General features: G+C 40.7%; 1 protein-coding gene and 1 long non-coding RNA gene across 4 annotated transcripts in view; both read left to right on the top strand.

Moving 5' to 3' along the window:
- Positions 1-14,102, top strand: part of LOC149984610 (uncharacterized) — a 755,830-nt gene that overhangs the window by 194,912 nt on the left and 546,816 nt on the right. The window lies entirely within an intron of this gene.
- The window catches only part of LOC110519987 (G protein-coupled receptor 39), a 56,826-nt gene that overhangs the window by 10,839 nt on the left and 31,885 nt on the right, over positions 1-14,102 (top strand). The window lies entirely within an intron of this gene.

The raw sequence follows: 14,102 nt of genomic DNA, 5'->3' as shown, positions 1-14,102 counted from the left end.
CGCTGTACATAGATTTTTCTATTGTGTTATTGACTGTACGTTTGCTTATCCCATGTGTAACTCTGTGTTGTTGTTTTTGTTGCACTGCTTTGCTTTATCTTGGCCAGGATGCAGTTGTAAATGAGACCTTGTTCTCAACTGGCCTACCTGGTTAAATAAAGGTGAAATCATAGAATAGTATATTTTATACAATATTATTATTTTATTCGTGTTATATTTTAAAGTAAGTGAACACACTCAAACATAGTAATAACTGATTGACCCTATGGTGTAATGATCTCATTGCCTGGAGTGTAAAAACAAGATGTCATTTTCATGGGTCGGACTCAATTACATGTCGGCCCGTACATCTTCACTGGTTTAATTGTGTCTTTGAAATTGGATAGAGTGAGAATCAGATTGAGTGTACAGTATGTGCTCCGGTGACCTCCCTACGGGTTCTGGTTCTGACAGGACAGGGGGATGGCTGGCCATATTACAGTGATGAAGGCGTGAAATGGGGTTTCATCCATTAGCCCCTACTCATTGTGCACTGGAGCAGGCATAATTCAGCTTGTCAAGCAGCATGGACACTGGCACCTCAATCATGTCATACTGAGCCAATGGAAATTAAAAGTTAAATGACATTGTTTTGAGGTAGTTATCCTCTGATGATTAATATGATGATGATAATCCTGAAGCAAAAGAGTACACTTTCTACTCAAACAGGCATAAATTATTCTTACCAACTGATTTAATACTATTTTCTACACCTATATTTTCTTTAATTAAGAAAATAGAAATTTCACATATGAGCTTGTCTGACCACTATGCTTACAACTGCCTATTTCAAATTTATGAATCTCCTAAAAAAGCCACAAGATGCCGTTTCAACATTTCATTACTGCAAAATCATACATTCTGTGATCATTTAGAAATTTCACTAAATTAATTCATAATGATCAATTAAAATTTTGTCAATGACCCCTGGATTCTTTGGGATGCCACCAAAGGTTTTATAAAAATAATGCAACTGCATTTTCATCTTTGCTGAATAAATCACAATAAAAGAAGATTTCAGATTTGGACATTTGTTAACTGTGTTACAGCGTTCTCAACAAACACTCTTTTCAGACCCGGTAGCTATTACTCTTTCCAAAGTCAAGACAGAATTTAATGTTTTGATTTTTTTTTAAATAGCAACATTTGCCATCCATCGAGTAAGACTCAACCATTACTTCCATGGTAATCATTCAAAATAGGTATTTTGCAACAATCACAACTAAATTTAATCTTAGCGACTGTTCAAATCAATGGAAATAATCTGGGTGGCCATTTGATTAATTGTCCAGCAGTCTTATAACTTGGGGGTAGAAGCTGTTAAGGAGCCTTTTGGACCTAGACTTGGCGCTCCGGTACCGCTTGCCATGCGGTAACAGAGAGAAAAGTCTATGACTTTGGTGACTGTGTCTTTGACAACTTCAAGAAATAATACAAAGACAACATTGTAAGCCTATGAGAACCCCCTAAAATGTTTTTGTTTAGAAGTAATAACTATGTAAATTTAGCCTATGTTGATTGGGTACAGATGTTGAACATCAGTTGACTTCCCTGAAGGTGGGTGTGTTCAGCTGTTCTAACATAATTGCAAAAGGGTTTTCTAATGATCAATTAGCCTTTTAAAATGATAAACTTGGATTAGCTAACACAACATGCTATTGGAACACAGGAGTGATGGTTGCTGATAATGGGCCTCTGTACGCCAGTGTAGATATTCCATAACAAATATATTCAGTTTCCAGCTACAATAGTCATTTACAACATTAACAATGTCTACACTGTATTTCTGATCAATTTGATGTTATTTTAATGGACAACAAAATGTGCGTTTCTTTCAAAAACAAGGGCATTTCTAAGTGACCCCAAACTTTTGAATGGTAGTGTAAGTAAAACTATTTGAAAGTACTACTTACTTAGTTTTTTGGGGTGTCTGTACTTTAATTTACTATTTATATGTTTTACAACTTTTTATTTTACCCCACTATATTACTAAAGAAAACATGGTACTTTTTACTCCATACATATTCCCTGACACCTAAAAGTACTCATTACATTTAGAATGTTCAACCAAGACAGAATTAGGGCACCTATCAATATAACACTTTGTCAGCCCTACTGCCTCTGATCTGGCGGACTCATGAAACACAAATACTGTGTTTGTAAATGATCTCTGAGTGTTGGAGTGTGCCCCATGTATGTCCGTAACTAAAAATAATAAGAACATCTTGCCGCTTGGTTTGCTTAATATAAGGAATTTGATGTATAGCATTTACTTTTACTTTGTACTTTTACTCAAGTATGACGATTGAGTACTTGTTCTACCACTGTACTTGAGTGTATTTAATACCAGATACTTTCAGGCTTTTACTCAAGTAGTGTTTTACTGGGCAACTTTCACTTTTACTTGAGTCATTTTCTGTTAAGGTATTTTTACTTTTACTCAAGTATGACATTTGAGTACTTTTTCAACCACTGGTCTTCACTGATATATGTCTTTAACACCAAGGAAACATTTTACAATTAAATTGGCCTCATCGCCCAACTGTTGTTCACTGTGTCCCCTAAATCAGGTAGGCACGTTACTTCATATGATGTGGGAGTGCCCTACAGTTAAATGCTTCTGGGGCAAGTTAATTTCATAGTGAATGAATTTAAATATTTAATGCTTTGCATCTATTATGTTACTTAATGATGACAACCCCACAATCTAGGGCGGCAGCGTAGCCTAGCGGTTAGAGCGTTGGACCAATAACCTAAAGGTTGCAAGTTCAAATCCCTCAGCTGACAAGGTATAAATCTGTCATTCTGAACAAGGCAGTTAACCCCCTAGGAACCTAGGCCATCATTGAAAATAAGACTTAACTGACTTGCCTACTAAAATAAAAATGAGAAAAGATTACTTACTGCTGGCAGGCAGAACTGCTACAAAAACATCTCTTGACTAAGATGGTAACCACCTCACTCTTTCCCCCAATTCGCCAGTGGATACAGTTACTATTAGAAGTTATTCGAGTAATTGACAATGGTGAATGGTGGAACAATTGAGTCCTGGACAAATCTTACTATTATCGGTGACAGTACCAGTAACGAGGAAAGAGATAATATTATGTGTAACTACTACACAGACGAGGATGAAAATAATATGGACACCAACTTTAATTAATACCCCAATAACAAGTTAATAGGTAAATATATGGCTGTTTTGTTGCACTACATGAAGTGCTAATCTCTGTAATGAAATACCCCAAAGCAAAAACAGGTTTTTAAAATTCTTGTAAAACATTTTTTTTTAAATTAATCACATTTACATAAGTATTTTGTTGAAGCACCTTTGGCAGTGATTAGAGCCTCGAGTCCTCTTGGGTACAAGCTTGGCACACCTGTATTTGGGGAGTTTCTCCCATTATTCTCTGCAAGTCCTCTCAAGCTCTGTCAGGTTGGATGTGGATTTTTGCTGCACAGCTATTGTCAGGTCTCTCCAGAGATGCTTGATCCGGTTCAAGTCCGGGCTCTGATTGGGACACTCAAGGGCATTCAGAGACTTGTCCCGAAGCCACTCCTGTATTGTCTTGGCTGTGTGTTTAAGGTTGTTGTCCTGTTGGAAGGTGAACCTTCACCCCAGTATGAGGTCCTGAGCGCTCTGGAGCAGGTTTTCATCAAGGATCTCTCTGTACCTGTACTGTACTGCTCTGTTCATCTTTCCCTCAATCCTGAGAATACAACAGTCCGGTACCCTACCCCAGACCAGTCCCTGCCACTGAAAAACATCCCCAAAGCACGATCCTTCCACCACCATTCTTCACCATAGGGATGCTGCCAGGTTTCCTCCAGACGTGACTCTTGGCATTCAAAGCCAAAGAGTTCAATCTTGGTTTCATCAGACCAGACAATCTTGTTTCTCATGGTCTGAGAGTCCTTTAGGTGCCTTTTGGCAAACTCCAAGCGGGCTATCATGTGCCTTTTACTGAGGAGCTGCTTCCGTCTGGCCACTACCATAAAGGCCTGATTGGTGGAGTGCTGTAGAGATGGTTGTCCTGTACCTGAGCTCAATTTTGAGTCTCATAATAAAGGGTCTGAATACTTATGTAAATATGGTATTTCAGTTTTTTATTTGTAATACATTTGCAAACATTTCTAAAAAACTGTTTTGGCTATGGGGTATTGTGAGATGTATTTATTTTTCAATCCATTTTAGAATGAGGCTGTAACATAACAAAATGTGTGAAAAAGGAATTTTTCGAATACACTGTATAATAGCAATAAGGCACCTCGGGTTTGTGATATATGGCCAATATACCACGGTTGCGTCGTGCCTAAGAACAGCCCTTAGCCGTGATATATTGCCAGTATACCACACCTCCTCGGGCATCATTGCTTAATTATACTTTCATTGCAGTAGTATTTAATGCACTCAAGTACTGTAGCCTATGTTGCATGAATTCTTGTCTGGTCAACTTCACATTGAAAGCCAGTTCTATCTAAACTAATGGAAACTTTGAACCACACCTTAGTGTTTGTTAAGAATTGTGTATTCTGAAATTATTTGAAAAGCAGCACTAGTGTCTCAAGTGGAGATTAGAGATGAATCATATAAGATACGTCCAAAATGACACCCTATTCCCAATGTAGTGCACTACTTTTGACCAGAGACAAAAAGACCCTTGTCAAAAGTAGTGCACTACATTGTGAATAGGGTGCCATTTGGGATGCAGTGCTTTGTTCTCATTCAGATTGCGACAGACACTCAATCAGACTGTCGTCTTCCACCAGTTGAGAGGGAACAGCAGGCAAATCACAGCTTTGTGTGACAAACAAATTGAGGCAAGAACATGCAACATCCTTCACCCTCCCCTTAACCTGAATAGGAGCAGGATGACTGAGCATAACTGAAAAAATATTGGAACAGTTTTAGTCTAAGTCCCTTTGTAAGCCTTTTAAAGAAGAGTAACGGCCAGCTCTTCCACAGATAACTGTAAAAACCAGCAATAATATGAACACTACCCCACTGCTGGGCGTAGTCATAGGTGTTACGAAACCAGCTAGCTAGCATACTAATATTGCAACACTCGCTAAGTCTAGGGATCCTAGGCCTAGCTAAATGGTCTGTAACCTTATTTAATGTGTGCATTTGCGTGAGAAGTTGGAGTATGCAGACCGTGTTGTATGCATGTTCCCCAGGAGACAGCAAACTTACCTGGATCCAGGGCCAGCTCAGTCTTGACTCCTTGGTCGACTAGCTCAAACGCGTTATTGATGTTTACATTTTAGTAATTTAGCAGACTCTTTTATCAAGAGTGACTTACTTTTAGTGCATTCATTTTAAGATAGCTAAGTGGGACAACCACATCTTAGTCATAGTAAGTACATTTTTCCTCAATAAAGTAGCTATCAGCAAAGTCAATGCTAGTAAGTGGTGACCAACAAATAATAGTACATACAAAAAGGACAAGATATAGCTGGCCACCGAAACCTGGTTCTACCTCGAACCAAAAAGGGTTCTCCCTTTGGAAACCTTTTTTCTAGGAGAATATATAGAAAATAATAGTAAATCCAATATATTAATATTTCTGGAAAAAAGTGTGTCAGTACCCCACTGTGACCCTCACAGAAAATTACAATAATATATTCTGCAAAACCTGCAAAATTAGGCTACTTTACTACACATGAAAATGCACAATAGACCACGTCTGAAATCAAGAAATACAAAAGCATCTCCATAATCATCTGACACACACGGCCAATATGTTCTTCATATTGACTTTGTCTTGCAAAGGTGAGCAAGGTGAAGAAGTTGTTCTGGTTGATTCAGTGTATTTGCAGGCAGTTAACAATTCAACAGTGTCGAAAAAGTAAGCAACAATACAGTCCAGACAGTTAACTGTAAATATGTGGATACATTTAATCAGGTCATATAAACTCAACTCATATTACAACCAGTCAGTCCCCAAAAAAAGTTTGTTTCAATCAAAGTTGTTTCAAAAGAAGCATTTCACTACACCCGCAATAACATCTGCTAAATATGTGTATGTGACCAATACAATTTGATTTGAAGAAAGCACCCTGACAATAGGGGTAGACGTAACATAGTAAACGAAAATCAGGGAAACTCATTAGTATGAAATGTTATGTTTGGTATGCTATGTCCGCGGTCAAATGACCACCCCTTTCAAAACATTTTGAACTAAGAACAGATATAGCCCTTGGTTCACTTCAGACTTCAGACTTCAGACTGCCCTTGACCAGCACAAAAACATCCTGTGGCGTACTGCACTAGCATCGAATAGTCCCCGCGATATGCAACTTTTCAGGGAAGTCAGGAACCAATATACTCGGTCAGCTAGGAAAGCAGAATACAGAAATTTGCATCCTGCAGCACTAATTCCAAAAGGTTTTGGGACACTGCAAAGTCCATGGAGAATAAGAGCACCTCCTCCCAGCTGCCCACTGCACTGAGGCTAGGAAACACTGTCACCACCGATAAATCCACGATAATCAATCATTTCTCTACGGATGGCCATGCTTTCCACCTGGCTACTCCAACCCCTGCCACAGCTCTGCACCCTCCGCAGCAACTGGCCCAAGCCCCCCCTGCTTCTCCTTCACCCAAATCCAGACAGCTGATGTTCTGATAGAGCTGCAAAATCTGGATCCCTACAAATCAGCTGGGCAAGACAATCTGGACCCTCTCTTCCTAAAATTATCTGCCGCCATTGTTGCAACCGCTATTACTAGTCTGTTGAACCTCTCTTTCGTATCGTCTGAGATTCCTAAAGATTGGAAGGCGGCCGCGGTCATCCTAGTCTTCAAAGGGGGAGACACTCTAGACCCAAACTGTTAACAGACCTATATTCATCCTGCCCTGCCTTTCTAAAGTCTTCGAAAGCCAAGTGAACAAACAGATCACCTACCATTTCGAATCCCACCGTACCTTCTCCGCTATGCAATCTGGTTTCCTAGCTGGACACGAGTGCACCTCAGCCACGCTCAAGGTCCTAAACTATATGGTAACCGCCATCGATAAAAGAGTACTGTGCAGCCGTCTTCATCAACCTGGCCAAGGCTTTCAGCTCTGTCAATCACCGTATTCTTATCGGCAGACTCAACAGCCTTGGTTTCTCTAATGACTGCCCATACACATGGTTAGCAGATGTTAATGCGAGTGTAGCGACATGCTTGTGCTTCTAGTTCCGACCATGCAGTAATATCTAACAAGTTATCTAATAATTTCACAACAACTACCTTTTACACACAAGTGTAAAGGAATGAATAGGAATACGTACATATAAATATATGGATGAGCGATGGCCGAACGGCATAGGCAAGATGGTGTAGAGTACAGTATGTACATATGAGATGAGTAGGGTATGTAAACATGAAATAAAGTGCCATTGTTTAAAGTGACTAGTGATACATTTATTCAATCCAATCTTTTATTATTAAAGTGGCTAGAGATTTGAGTCAGTATGTTGGCAGCAGCCACTCAATGTTAGTGATGGCTGTTTAACAGTCTGATGGCCTTGAGATAGAAGCTGTTTTTCAGTCTCTCGGTCCCAGCTTTGATGCACCTGTACTGACCTCGCCTTCTGGATGATAGCGGAGTGAACAGGCAGTGGCTCGGGTGGTTGTTGTCCTTGATGATCTTTTTGGCCTTCCTGTGACATCAGGTGGTGTTGGTGTCCTGGAGGCCAGGTAGTTTTCCCCCGGTGATGCGTTTTGCAGACCACACTACCCTCTGGATAGCCTACGATTGTGGGCAGAGCAGTTGTTGTACCAGGCGGTGATACAGCCCAACAGGATGCTCTCGATTGTGCATTTGTAAAAGTTTGTGAGTGTTTTTGGTGACAAGCCAAATTTCTTCAGCCTCCTGAGGTTGAAGAGGCGTAGCTGCGCCTTCTTCACCACGCTGTCTGTGTGGGTGGACCAATTCCACCTTCTCCACTACTGTCCCGTCGATGTGGATAGGGGGGTGCACCCTCTTTCCACGATCATCTCCTTTGATTTGTTGACGTTGAGTGTGAGGTTATTTTCCTAATATACAGATTTTTCTATTGTGTTATTGACTGTACGCTTGTTTATCCTATGTGTAACTCTGTGTTGTTGTTTTTTTGCACTGCTTTGCTTTGTCTTGGCCAGGTTGCAGTTGTAAACTTGTTCTCAACTGGCCTACCTGGTTAAATAAAGGTGAAATAAATACAATTTAAAAAATTGTGGATGTCCATCATCCATTCCGTTTCATATGTTATGCATTACAATTCAAATTATGTCTTGTGAATTACAATTCATATGATATTGTACGAATTGCAATTTGTACAATATCTTAAGATTTTGCAATATGTATTGTACACTGCTCAAAAAAATAAAGGGAACACTTAAACAACACAATGTAACTCCAAGTCAATCACACTTCTGTGAAATCCAACTGTCCACTTAGGAAGCAACACTGACTGACAATAAATTTCACATGCTGTTGTGCAAATGGAATAGACAACAGGTGGAAATTATAGGCAATTAGCAAGACCCCCCCAATAAAGGAGTGGTTCTGCAGGTGATGACCACAGACCACTTCTCAGTTCCTATGCTTCCTGGCTGATGTTTTGGTCACTTTTGAATGCTGGCGGTGCTTTCACTCTAGTGGTAGCATGAGATGGAGTCTACAACCCACACAAGTGGCTCAGGTAGTGCAGCTCATCCAGGATGGCACATCAATGCGAGCTGTGGCAAGAAGGTTTGCTGTGTCTGTCAGCGTAGTGTCCAGAGCATGGAGGCGCTACCAGGAGACAGGCCAGTACATCAGGAGACGCGGAGGAGACCGTAGGAGGGCAACAACCCAGCAGCAGGACCACTACCTCTGCCTTTGTGCAAGGAGGAGCAGGAGGAGCACTGCCAGAGCCCTGCAAAATGACCTCCAGCAGGCCACAAATGTGCATGTGTCTGCTCAAATGGTCAAAAACAGACCCATGAGGGTGGTATGAGGGCCCGACGTCCACAGGTGGGGGTTGTGCTTACAGCCCAACACCGTGCAGGACGTTTGGGATTTGCCAGAGAACACCAAGATTGGCAAATTCGCCACTGGCGCCCTGTGCTCTTCACAGATGAAAGCAGGTTCACACTGAGCACATGTGACAGACGTGACAGTCTGGAGACGCCGTGGAGAACGTTCTGCTGCCTGTAACATCCTCCAGCATGACCGGTTTGGCGATGGGTCAGTCATGGTGTGGGGTGGCATTTCTTTTGGGGGCCGCACAGCCCTCCATGTGCTCGACAGAGGTAGCCTGACTGCCATTAGGTACCGAGATCAGATCCTCAGACCCCTTGTGAGACCATATGCTGGTGCGGTTGGCCGTGGGTTCCTCCTAATGCAGGACAATGCTAGACTTCATGTGGCTGGTGTGTGTCAGCAGTTCCTGTAAGAGGAAGGCATTGATGCTATGGACTGGCCCGCCCATTCCCCAGACCTGAATCCAATTGAGCACATCTGGGACATCATGTCTCGCTCCATCCACCAACGCCACGTTGCACCACAGACTGTCCAGGAGTTGGCGGATGCTTTAGTCCAGGTCTGGGAGGAGATCTCTCAGGAGACCATCTGCCACCTCATCAGGAGCATGCCCAGGCATTGTAGGGAGGTCATACAGGCACGTGGAGGCCACACACACTACTGAGCCTCATTTTGACTTGTTTTAAGGACATTACATCAAAGTTGGATCAGCCTGTAGTGTGGTTTTCCACTTTAATTTTGAGTGTGACTCCAAATCCAGACCTCCATGGGTTGATAAATTTGATTTCCATTGATCATTTTTGTGTGATTTTGTTGTCAGCACATTCAACTATGTAAAAAAAAACAATTTAATAAGAATATTTCATTAATTCAGATCTAGGATGTGTTATTTTAGTGTTACCTTTATTTTTTTGAGCAGTGTATATTACAAATTCCAATTTGTTGTGGCTAAATTTAACTAGGTGGCTAATGCTAACGTTAGCTAGGTGGCTAACGTTAGCTAGGCTAGTTGTTAAAGTTACGGTTTGGAGTTGGGTTAAAGGGTTAAGGTTAGGGGAAGGGTTAGCTAACATGCTAAGTAGTTGCAAAGTAGCTATAACGTAGTAAGTAGGTGTAGATTTGCAACTAGCTAAAAATGCTGAAGTTGTACATGATGAGATTCGAACAAGCAAGCTTTGGGTTGCTAGCCGTTTGGGTTATTAACCCCATACCAAATGTAACATATCACACTAATTTGAGTGTCTCGGATTTTCATTTAGTATGTTATGTCTAGTCTAAGAGATCAGGCTGATCCCTGGCCTGGTTTCATCAGAGTATGTTATGCAGAACTGGATCAATACATGGCACCAGGCAAAGGAAAACAGGGATTGAATGATTTACACAACTGTTAGGCTAGTGTAGGCCACATTTTGTGTTAATTAGCTTGTGAGATGTAATGTAATAATTTTTGTTTAATTTATTTTCACCTATTTATTAATGCACAGAGGAAGGGATTCTCAAAGATGGTGCTCGCGCAAAGCATATCAACGGGTAGGCTATAAAAGGTGCAGATTAGACGCTCTACCCAACTCATCCAGAAAAAAGTAGGCATATTGCCTGAAAAATGTTGCGTCCTAAAACACAAATAATAAGTAGTGAAATATTGATGTTCATAATATCCTTGAGGAGGCTTTAGTAGTGGGTGCAGATATTTAATTTGAAGTCAATCCACATGGTTGGGATTTTATTTTGGACGAATTGGACAATTACGTTAGATGATTCTGGTATGCAGGGATGATGAAATGAGGGGTAAAAGCATGTTCCCTCTTATTCCGCACCAAAAATGTGAGCCCTTTTTTATTGTGCTCATAAGAACTAAACTAAACGACCTATCCTATCCCATAACATAGGCTATACTGTATTTGTAATCGTGCAAAGTCATGACTGTGTATTCCCCCTAAAATATGTTTTTTGTTTTTTGTATATTCTATAAAGGTTTACAGCACCGCGGTAGAGTGAAAACAGTTTTACATTAGTATTTCACTGATTTGTATTTTGTACAAAAGCATACTGTATGTGTTTGCAGTCACACGTAGCACTTGTTTGACTTATTTGCATGTCAATTTGCCTTGTGTGCAAAGATGTAGTCTCTGTCTCTTTCATTGTAAACAGACAATCATTCAGAATGGTTAATGTTCTGTATGACAATGTGTTTAGTGTTGACAGGTTGAGACTTGCTTTACTCTCAGGTCCTATAAACTAACATAAGTCAGTATCTATTGCTTTTAACCAGAAGATGGCAATACACTCCCTTTTCAATAGAAGTATTTAAATTGGCTATGCATGTTTAGGCCTTTTTATTTGATTGAATTACTGTTATTGTTAAGTCTTTATTAGTGACTGTGTATAGGCCTACTCTACTCAGTTGTATGCATATTTGCAGTATGCAGTCCAACATGTACTGTATATCAGCTGTTAACAATATATAACAATATACTCAATTTTCAATGATTGACTCATAGGCTTTACAATAGCCTTAATCTGTACATTTCTTGCCCATTACTCAAAAACCTACAGTGGTCAAGGGGAAAAGTATGAAACAATCAAATTATTTGGATAGCTAATCAGAAAGATATTGAATCCAACAAGTTTTGCTGACACTCATGTTGATTGAAAATGAATGTAAGTGCAGCAAAGCAATATTCAGAAATGTGAATAGTACAAGAGCCACTGCATGGGCTGGCACAATTACCGTGTAACCATGTAACCTTCATAACTGTTTAACATTTATTCTTATTTTTGTGTGGAATGAACAGCTGACAAGACAGGGCAGCCGGGCATTTGTGCGATTCAGCCATAACATGGACTCTTATCAACGTGATGAAACTTTGTTGCTCTTTGCTGAAACAAGCAAACGAGTCTTTGGTTGCCTAGGCAACGCTGAGAGACCACAGGATATAGTGATCAAACCCTAGAGTAGCCAAAGCCCCCCACAATGTACAAAAAATACAAAATATGTTCAATATTTACAGAGTTCTCTGCCTAGGTTACCTTATGGTGCCATGGCATCCACGGAACCATCATCATTTGACTGGCCAATTACTGTAATCCAAAATTCCATGACCGTCACAGCCCTACGTGTACCACTGCATAGACCCGCAGTGCAAATGATGTTTATAAAAATGTGCGTCATTGCCGACGGCTTATTTTAATCAATCCACTTCACCTGGCTCTACCTCACTCCCCTTAGGGTCATAAAATTATCATATCACTCTCAGCTACTCTAAAATTCATAACTGCCCAATATTGAGAGACAGGAAGTGCAGGAGCAATACATTCAGAAATGCATTGATTCATTTTCCTATAGAGGTCTTATTGAGTTTAGGGTCAAATTTGTGCTTGCGCTGACAGTTTTTTGTCTCAAAGCGACATCCTTATTCAGGAGGTCTACACATTTGCATATATTTGCTTTGCGTATCATACTGTATTTCTGTGCTGAGATTTCAACTAAAGTTAATCAAGCTGACATGACAATATTGTAGCAATGCTCCATGCGGGTTTCGAACGCAGTTCTCCTGGCTCTTAGGCAAACATGCTTACCACTGCTCCAATATGGTTAAGTGGCTTGGGGTAGATAGTAACGTGCCTATCTAGACAAGGCCTATTATACTATACTGAGAGAGTTCAGTGAGACTAGTCAAAATGTATCTGTATGGGGTTGTTAGAAGTGCTCATTAAAAACATTCTGGACTGTGTTAATCACCGCTGTCAGTTACCTCTGAAGAGTCAGTTACGCCACTGTCACCTTGCCACTTTACTTTGAAAATAACTTTTTAATCTTGGGCGGACTCTGTGACTTGGAGAGTAATTAAAAGCAGTGTGCCAACTCGTTCAGTTGCCCACACATCACAAATAGAACATAAGGTTAATTGCTTTAGATATTTTGGTCGGTCATGGCAGCTCGCATTTGCGAAACTAATATTCATTTTTGTTTTGCCGCCTTCAGCCTTTGACACGCGCCCTTTTCAGCCAACGTGTGGTGTGAACATGGTCTGTGTAGCGTGTATTATTCCACACCAACAAGATAGATATGTGGTGTGGTAAAAGCTGTAAGCTTCCAATTGGCCTCTTCATCCCCCTTCCTCTCCCCTGTAACTATTCCCCAGGTCGTTGCTGTAAATGGGAATGTGTTCTCAGTCAATTTACCTGCTAAAATAAGGGTTGAATATAAAAGTGCTTTGAGGCATAAACATACAGAGTGGTTTGTTTGCTTCCTTTCACTTATTGGTTGGTGGCTTTGACATGGCTATTTTTCTATTAGAGTAAATCAGACTTGTTGAGGATGTTGTGTGAAAGTACTTGACACACCCCGTGTTGAATAGCACTCACAGCTACATGGGATTTCGATCTTCTCTTGTCACAATGGTGTAATTATCGTTTAACAATTGGTAATTAGTCTACACTGTTACGTTTTGTGCATGAGCAGTCAATTTATTCACATTTTCCTGTCTCCTCTTATTCAATGGAGGCATTGCTTCTCGTCGGTTTCTTAATGTGAACACAGACTCAATACTCCTAGACTTCACAACTTTTTCAAAACAAGTCTGCTTGTCATCAAGTTACAGTGCATGAGGCCTGCACAACCTATCTGTTGACTATGCCCCTTTGTAAGGACTTCCTACTCACTGAATCAGTCTTAGACTACATCCTTTAAACCTCTCAGTCCTTTAAAGACCCGTTCCCCTCTATCAACTCTCTCTCATCCCCAGTCAGCCAGAATGCATCCATATTTCATAAATATGGTGACAACCCTATTGCCACCTACACAACTCTTAAACCGCAGTCCATTGGATCGATGTTGTTTATTTATTGTGTATGACTGCACCACAGACGATGGTCCCCTTTTTACCTGCCGGATGGTGAAGTAAAACAAACCTCAGGGAAGGATTTGTGACAAGAGATGTATGATTCCCTCCAGGCAGGTCGATTTAACACCCTCTTTCCTCTCCTCCCTCCCTCCATCCTTTTTTCCCTCCCTCCCGCAGAATGACAGCCACATACTTTTAATGATGCGCTCCCTGCCTTA

Source organism: Oncorhynchus mykiss, chromosome 3 (genome assembly GCF_057628025.1).
Source record: "Oncorhynchus mykiss isolate SJ-2025 chromosome 3, ASM5762802v1, whole genome shotgun sequence".
In the NCBI taxonomy this organism is placed as follows: domain Eukaryota; kingdom Metazoa; phylum Chordata; class Actinopteri; order Salmoniformes; family Salmonidae; genus Oncorhynchus; species Oncorhynchus mykiss.
The sequence above is the reverse complement of the archived record's forward strand: the minus strand, read 5'-3'. Positions and strand labels throughout refer to the sequence as shown.